General features: G+C 38.1%; 1 pseudogene; it reads right to left on the bottom strand.

The window, feature by feature from the left end:
- Window positions 1-5944: 5944 nt before the first annotated feature.
- LOC143438369 (large ribosomal subunit protein eL6 pseudogene) lies at window positions 5945-6853 on the bottom strand (annotated as a pseudogene).
- Between the last annotated feature and the right edge of the window lie 2062 nt (window positions 6854-8915).

The following is an 8915-nucleotide window of genomic DNA, read 5'->3' as shown; positions in this document are numbered from 1 at the left end:
TTATGTCACAATGGAAGATCTAGAGGAATTTTAGTCTAGCATCACAACTGGTTTGGCATGGATCACATCCAAAGACCTTCTAGATCTACGTGATCCTATTGAAATTCAGACTTAACACATTTCTTTAATCACTCTGGATGGAATACAGGCAGGCCTTCTGTACATACCTTTAAGCTAACACAATGAAATTAAGGTTAATTTATAGAGGGAAGCAGCCATAGACAAAGTGATGAATCAGAGGAAGATTTAACAGAATGAGTCAGAGATGCCCAATTTTCAGGAGCACTCCCAGGAAAGAGAGGTTACTTAATAGCAAAGCAGGGAGGAAAAGGTGTGATGTTTGTGGCAGTTTTACTGGGACAGCTTTGCATAAACAGGTTGCAGAGAGAACAAGATAAAAAGACACAGGTGAAGACAGAATGAGCCAGAGTATGAGAATGATCCAGAATATTAGAACACATTGCCAGAGTTAGTTTGGGAACAAGACAAGCAATTGAGAGAGAAGCCAAGAGAAGCCAGTCAGCTTGGAGAGAAGTTTGAGCCAGAAAAGCTCAGTTAAACCAGCCAGCTGGACTTTAGAGAGAACTAGAGAGAGCAAGTTCATTCAGCAGCAGTAAGCCTTCTAGATGACAACTATGTTTGTCTAATAAAAGTAACTTTTATGATACATCTCGTATATTTCCCTAGTAATGACACCAACATGATCACGCTAGATCAACACGCTTAACATTCAAAATCAATTCAATCATGTTCAAAGCTATGAAAGATTACTGGGGAGGGAGACCTGAAAGTCAAAACTCAGAACAAAAGATCTGCTTTACAATGTACTAGGCCAGTATAAAGCAAGGAACCTCAGATGCCCTCCATACACAAATGCATAACTCTACAATACAAAATCAAACCAATGTTGTTATACGGTGGATTGCACATGAAGCAAGATTTCAAGCAACTACAGTAGATGGCTTCTGAGATGCCAGGGCCAAAGAAAATGGACTTCATCATAAGGTTTTATTTGAGATGTGAAATACATTATAGGAAAGAACAAGTATTGGTGTGTTATGTCTGCATTGGGACCCCTTCGTTCTCTGTTTCAAAGCAGATGCAGACAGCGACAGCAAAAAGAAGATGTCCGTGCTATGTAAACCCTGTGTGAGAGTGTTCATAAACATTTATGCTTGAGAAAATAATGAATCTGAACTTACTATCTCTCCATATTGCCTGTATTCATTTTTTTTACAAAGTGAGAACAAAACTAGACAGTAAAGAAAATTACATGCTAATATTTACACAATCACTATATTTACACCATGAGTAGATCAGCTAAAAATAGGACTTGGTGGTAGTATATATCTCCCTTCCCTTTGTATAGCCGTGAGTTTCAAATACAGATTAAACTCAAGTGTATTTTGTTCTTTTCGCATATGGCATTACCACCTAAGCTCATTGGTGCTAGAATTTTTTCTCTCTTTTGGTACTGTTTCTTCTGTGGCATGACGTCATGAGTATTTATGGCATGATAAGGAATAATACAATATTAGGCACTTGCTAATCTTGCCCAGCACACATCTTCACACCAATAATATGAAGGTTGATCTGTTTCTTCCTACCATGGCAGATTTTTATGTCCTGTGAAATAGCTGGCTGTACCAGAGACCTTCATTTTCACATGAATTAAATATTCCTGGACTGAAAATCCTCAGACTTCTTTCTTCTTTCACGTATAGTTTTCACCATCATTACCTTTGAAATACTGCCAGATTTTTCTCATACTGAGCAGGATTCAATTGATATCCTTATTCATCCTTACTATCTCAGCTATTACAATCCATTCTTTTATATGTATCTTAAATCTTTAGTCTCTAAAATCCCTTAGTCTAAAATAGTCTGAGAAGAACCTTTTGTTCAGTGAAGTGGGATATCTTTCCTTTTGTACCTCCTCCGTCATCCAAACTGACCAGATTTCTTTTAATTTATAAGTATAGCTTAAATTGTTTTTTTCAAATATTCTCCAAACTTTTTTATGCCAGCACAATTACTCAATTTGATACGGGTTAGGTACACCTAATGTCTACCTCTGTGACTTTCGATGTGGCCAACCATCAATCTTATCTCATTTTAGTGTCCATAGTGGTCCATCATGCCCATTTTACTAGGATGGGCAGAGTATTTTGGTTTTCATATCCTATCGATATCTATATAGAAAGTCCATTTTTTCTATCAACATTAAAAACATTCTGACATTCACACTAAATAAATATATTGCTAGACCATTAAATTATTGTCACAGAGTTGTCTTTAAACTAGTGAGTTGGACAATGACATAATGAAGCACAAAAGCATGAAAACCAATGTTTGGCTCTGTAAGACCCTCAAATATGCCTAGAAGCCTGGAAGGAGCAGATATCAAGAAAACCACTGAAACAAATAGAGATTAGCTAACCAGTCTAGAAGAGACAGAGATCAGCCAAGGTTTTTAAATGTAGCTAAGACAAAGAGACAGCTAAGACAAAGAGATATTTGTATTTTAACCTGAAAAAGAATACTTTTTAATTTGTTGATCTAGGTGCCCACTCATAGGCATCCATATATGTGAACATGCATTCACATTCATGTAGATATACAAAGTAAAGCAATACTAAAAGAAAAATTGTAAGCCACTTTAAAACACTTTAGGATTTCTTCTATGAGACAGAGAGAGAGATGGAGATTGAGAGAGAGAGAGAGAGAGAGAGAGAGAGAGAGAGAGAGAGAGAGAGAGAGAGAGAGAGAGAGAGAGAGAATGAATATATACTTTGGATAGAACTGTTAAAAAGCAGTTCTCCATGATTTGCTTACATTTCCCCATGTATGAGCTCAGCTACCGACTGCTTCATCTCTGGACTATTAGTTAAAGGATGCTAGCTTAGCAAATGTCCTTATTAGGTAGAAAGAGTATTTCCATTTGGAGTCAATAGGTATACTTTGCTACTATTGCTTTGATCTCATTTATTTGTTTGATTTGCCATTTACTGTCCAGTCTATTATAAAACATCTCTTCATGTGTGAATATTAGTTATATTTGAAACCTTTCATACCATACCTGGGAATGTGAATGTATGGAATTAGTGTTAACATGGATATTCTGTAGCTTGCTCAAAGGTTTAATTATCTATCTATCATCTATCTATCTATCTATCTATCTATCTATCTATCTATCTATCATCTATTTTTTCACTAAATACACATACAAGAAAAGCAGCTTTACTTAGTTTTATGGTATTACTCAAACTATTTACTTCTTCTGAGTGTTTAAGTGATATCAGTGTGATTCAGACTGAAGCATGATCATTCTGTAGAAGGAAATATTAGAAAGGATTGAAATTTCAGTTCAAACTAACAGGAGTAGAGGGAGTTGATTCACGATCAATGAATAACAGAAAGTCTTTCATTCTTCTGTCTTAAAATTAGAGTGAGAAAGTTTCTGGTCTTGCACTGGGAAGTGAAATCTTACAGCCCAAATCATGCTTTCCTTGTTGCTAATTTTCTTGGAAAAAAGGAATAGAGGCACCTCCTCGAAGATCTTTTGTGCCCAATAACTGCTAAAATAAATTGTCTTTGCATTTAGTGACCATTTCCATCACCTTTTGGTCAACAAAGATATATGGAGACAAAAGAAAGGAAAATAATTGGACACTGTGTCCAGAGATGAAATAAACTATCAGAATTAAGGGAAGAGTAAGGTTATAGATACTTATCTATCCTCCTATCAGATTTTCAGCCTAAATTCCTGTAAGGTACCCTTCAGTGTATTTTGTCTTCTATGAGAAGACCTTAGAAACTATCCCCGAGACACTGCAGTTTGAGCTCTTAGTGCCCTGGTTGAACTTTGTAATGAAAACAATCCATTAATAGTGTAGAACACCTTGAAAGAATCCAGATGAATTCGTACAAAAATTCTCTAAGGCATTATATTGAAACAATGGGAATTTAAAAGACGTTGGTAATGGGGCTACTCAAGATTAAGCTAAATACATGAGTCCCATATAATCACTGTATATCAAATCCAGATCTTCCAGGTCTAACAAATCTGTGAGCCACAACCAGAACACAACATAACTATAATTCCTCAGTCGAGGAATTCTTAAAAGCAAAGCTGGTGTCAGAAAAGATGATCTTGCCACTAACACGGGATGTTGTTTCAACTGGAAGTACTGAAAAGCATTCAAATCAGAGTTTGTTCAAAATTTAAAGTCAGTGCTAAGTTCTACTATTCTTTGCTCTGCCCCTAACAACAGTGGCTACTTTAAGAAGAAAAATTATTTGGGTTGAGTTCTAGGATCTTCTTCCTCCTATAACCACATGCAACTGAATGAATATTCCGGGAAGTTTGGGACAAGAAAGATTATAAACTTACATACTTCTGCTGGGGATCAAAACGGTTTTTGAGCTTTGCATGGCTGCTTGGATCCAGAACCCCAGGAAGCAGAGTTAATATTAGAGATTGTCTCATGTCACTGTTTGTGATGCAGTTGATAGTCATCTTTGTTACAAATTACTAGAGATCTTTTAGGGGGAGGTTGTAGTTTCATTAATAAAAGAGTTTATTGGCAGACTCAAATAGAAGCTTTAAGAAAATGATCTTAGCATTTAAAAGACTACCCCTCTCATGGTTGGTAAGCCACACTTGGCAAGCTGAAAGCAGGGAGTGAAGGATTAAAGGCTATCTCATTGATTAAAGGCTATCTATTATAAAACATCTCTTCATGTGTGAATATTAGTTATATTAGTTAGCAGGAGGGTCAGGCATATGGCAGACATCTGGTCACATTCCAGGAAGGGAGGCTTCAGAAAAAGAGTAAGAAAGACCACGATATTGGAAACTCAAGGTGTTAGGGAAAGCATGCTCATTAAAAGAAACAAGAAACAAAGGAGAGAATACACTTTACCACATAATTCAGAAAACTGTCAGACTTGCAAACTGTATGGCTTTGACCTGTAAGCAACTCTACTGGGGGTGGGGATTCTGGGAAGGGAAAGTACAGAATCCCATTAAAGAATTAATTATTCTCACTGTCTCTTTTCCATGGCTTAAAGTGACCATGTTTTTCAAGGAGCAATCATTTAGCCAAGTGATTAACTTGACCCAACTGGAATGTTAAGTCTTTACACAGGCGAGATATCCTATTCTCTTAACCAGAGCTTTTCTCAAGAGGCCTTAACTACCACTGTAACAGTTTATTTCTGATAAATGTATCTTTTGATTTTAGAACACACATAAATCCTTAAAATGATGGAAGTCTAATTTTACACAGATAATGTAAAATCTTAGACTCAAATTTTTAGTAGGGATAATGTTTCAAAGTTTCTACTTACAGTATTTCATTTATATTACGTAGAACTGAGGGACCTTTAAACTCCAGATATGCTACCTATCATTTTCATATTATGTTGGACCTAAGAAATTTAAGTGAACAGCTGAATGTAATTATACAGTAAATCAGTAATGGTCCAATGATATATGCTGGTTTCCATTAAAAAATTAATCTCAGTAATTTGGAGAAACTAATGAGAAGTATAGGAAATATCTAATGCTGCAACTTGTACTTTGACACTTGTAAAGCAATTAAAGCCTATAGATTATTTAACTGATGATTCCTGCTCTAAGTTACCTGTCCCTTCACCTATTGTTTGCATAATACTCACAAGAATTTTGCACTGTCTCTGAGAGATAGAAGCAATGTTCTCTAATCACATTTTAGGAAACAAATGCTAATAATTACAGTACTGGAGAGAAGCAATATTCTCTCATCACATTTTAGGAAACAAATGCTAATAATTACAGTACTGGAGAGAAATTATTGATAAGTGGGTGGAGATATATATATATATATATTGCATATTAGGGAACTGTAGTCATGTGCTTTGTTTTTAGCATATGAAACTCTTTAATTAGGTGGTTAGCAATTTAGAACACCTGTTTATGAGATTATATCCCATTTTTTCAGGAAGAACTGGGATCATAGGTAGCCCTGGAGCTGAGGAACAGTTTTGATGTTTGGCAAAATCTGCAAGTCCACAGTTTTCTGATCAGTTTTGTAATCTCATATTTCTCGTATTTCTGATCTGTAATCTCGTATTTCTCCTCTGTGTGGTAGATCTCTATCTCCTGGTACCTGAGATGTCACAGTTGCTTCTTCTTGAAGTAAGTGACAGTCAGATGTTTGGGGATTTTCCTGGCTGATAGCAACTTTTGTAGAAGTGGTGATGACAAACTTCTGATATGTTCTGCACAGACAAACTCGGTTGAGGGCAAGACATCCAGAAACAAGTAGCAAGCCACTGCCCAGCTGCTTCAGGACAACCCTTTTCCCTGTGGCACCCAGTGAGGATGGTCAGGACAGTCCCAGGAGTAATGCTGGAGGTAAGCCTTCTCATGTGCTGACTGAAGGGATTTTTCCCGTGGCTCAGCAGTTTTTGAGGCACATCTTCAGTAAGATTGCACCTAGGCATTTTTTGAAGATTCTCTACCCGAGTATCATGATTATTGTCTTCACCAACTGTTTTTGTGACAGTAGCATGGACCTTTTGGTTCTTTTTTTCAACCTTGGACTTCGCAGTTGAGTATTTGAATATTTCCTTTTGTACAAGGCCATTCTGAAATACATAGGGATTAGAAGTCCTGCTGGTTCCTCTGACCAGGACATGGTTTTGGCTGCAATGGGGCTTGCCTGTTCCTGGGCTTTTGAGCTTGAAGGTCACCCTTTTTGGCTGTACCAGTGGCTGGGTCACCAGCGGCAGCAGCAGCACCACCAGCCTTCTTCAATGCAGGTTTCTTGACCTTTGAATCAGACTTCTGGGCTTTTTCACCTACCATCTTGCAAGATGGGAAAGATACATGTTATTTCTTATTTGTGGACCCTAACTTCACATATTCATGTTTGAGTATATATCCTGAAGGAACCACAGAAGCCAAATGTCCTACTCTGGTTTCTTTTCTTTCTTTCTTTCTTTTTTTTTTTTTTTTTTTTTTTTTTTTTTTTGTGATAAAAACCACGACCAAAAGCAATTTAGGGAGGAAAGTAATTATCTGGCCAGGATATAGTGCATCGAAGAAGTCAAGACATGAACTCGGATCAGAAACCATCAGTCCAGAACTGGAACAGAAGGCATGAAAGAATGCTGCTTACTTGCTTGCTCTATCTGCCTTCTTATACTACCCAGAATCACCTGGAAAGAAGTGGCAATATTCACAGTAGATGAGCCTTCCCACACCAGAGGCTGATCAAGAAAATTTCCCCAAAGAGAGCCCACCAGCAAATTTGATAAACAACGATTCTTTATTTGAAACTTCCTCCTTTAATATATGTCTGTCTTTATGTTGAGGAATATTGATCCACCTACCATGATCGTGATCATAGAAAGTAATCTTAGAAGTAGGGAGATAAGGGGATCAAGAGAAGTAGAGAGTAGAACACATGTCCTTTGAAAAAAAAAAGAAAAAAAAAAAACCAGGAGATTTAACTTCCGAAGTAGAACAATTATAATTCAAATGAATATTTGAAAAGGCAAAAGGGATATATATCAGTGTATAATCTTTCTTCATTTCCTTTTTGTTTCTCTTTCATCTCTTTTTTCTTTTTTCCTTTCTTCCATCCATCCCTCTCTCTTTCTCTTCCTCTTTCTTTCTTTCTTTCTTTCTTTCTTTCTTTCTTTCTTTCTTTCTTTCTTTCTTGTTTCTTCCTTTCTTTTGAGACAGAGATTCTTCGTGAAGCTCTGGCTGTCCTATAACTCACTATGTAGATTAGGTTGGTCTAGAACTCAGAAATCACCCTGCCTCTACATCCAGATTGCTGGGATTAAAAGCATGTAACATTACTTCCTAGCTTTTATAAACTCCTTATTTTATTTATTATTATTTTATTTATTTACAATCCAGCCATTAATGTCCTCCTTGTCCCTCTCCCACAGTTTCTCAACTCATTCCTCCTCCCCCCTGTCTCCATGAGGATGCTCATCCACAACCAGCCCCCACCCCTGGGGCCTCAGGATTAGGCATATCTTCTCTCCCTGAGGCCAGACCAGGCAGTCCTCTGCTATACACATGTCAGTGACCTCTGAGCAGCTCCTGTATGCTTTCTGGTTGGTGGCCAGTGTCTGGGTGCTCCCAGGGTTTCTGGCTGGTTGGGACTCCTGGTCTTCCTATGGGGTTGCCTCCTCTTCTGCTTCTTAAATTCCTCCCCTAATCCAACCATAGGGGTCCTCAACTTCAGTCAAATGGTTGGGTTTAAGTATCTGTGTCTGTCTCAGTCAGCTGCTGGAGGGCCTCTCAGAGGACAGCCATGCTAGGCTCCTGTCTGTAACCACACCATAGCATCAGTAAAAGTGCCAAGCCTTGGTGTCTCTCTATGAGATGAATCCCCAGTTGGGCCAGCCACTGGGCCGCCCTTCTCTCAATCTCTTCTCTATTTTTGTCCCTACAGTTCTTTTAGACAGGAACAGTTAGTTCTGGGTTAAAAATTTAGACTGTGGGTTAGTAACTCCAGCCCTCTATTGGAGGCCCTGTCTATCTACTGGAGGTGGACTCCTTGAGTTTCTCTCTGCAATATTGGGCATTACATCTAAAGTCACTCCCATTGAGTCCTGGCAGTCTCACACCTCTCTAGTCTCTGGTACTTTCTAGAAGATCTCCCCACATCCCACCTTATTTCAATTCAATTTGCATATTTTGATTCAATCTGCTGTCCTCTGGGCTTCTCTCCTGGCCCCCACCAATACCTGCTCCTGTTTTTCTGTTGCCCTCCCCCTGTCTCCACCCAAATCCCTCCCTCCTTCTGCCTCCAGTGATTATTTTCTTCTCCCTTCTAAGTGAGATTGAAGCCTCCTCACTTGACCTTTCTGCTTCTTAAATTTCTTAACTTCTGTGGGTTTTCTTCCTA

Source organism: Arvicanthis niloticus, chromosome 25 (genome assembly GCF_011762505.2).
Source record: "Arvicanthis niloticus isolate mArvNil1 chromosome 25, mArvNil1.pat.X, whole genome shotgun sequence".
NCBI lineage: Eukaryota > Metazoa > Chordata > Mammalia > Rodentia > Muridae > Arvicanthis > Arvicanthis niloticus.
This window is presented reverse-complemented; position numbering and strand designations above follow the sequence as displayed.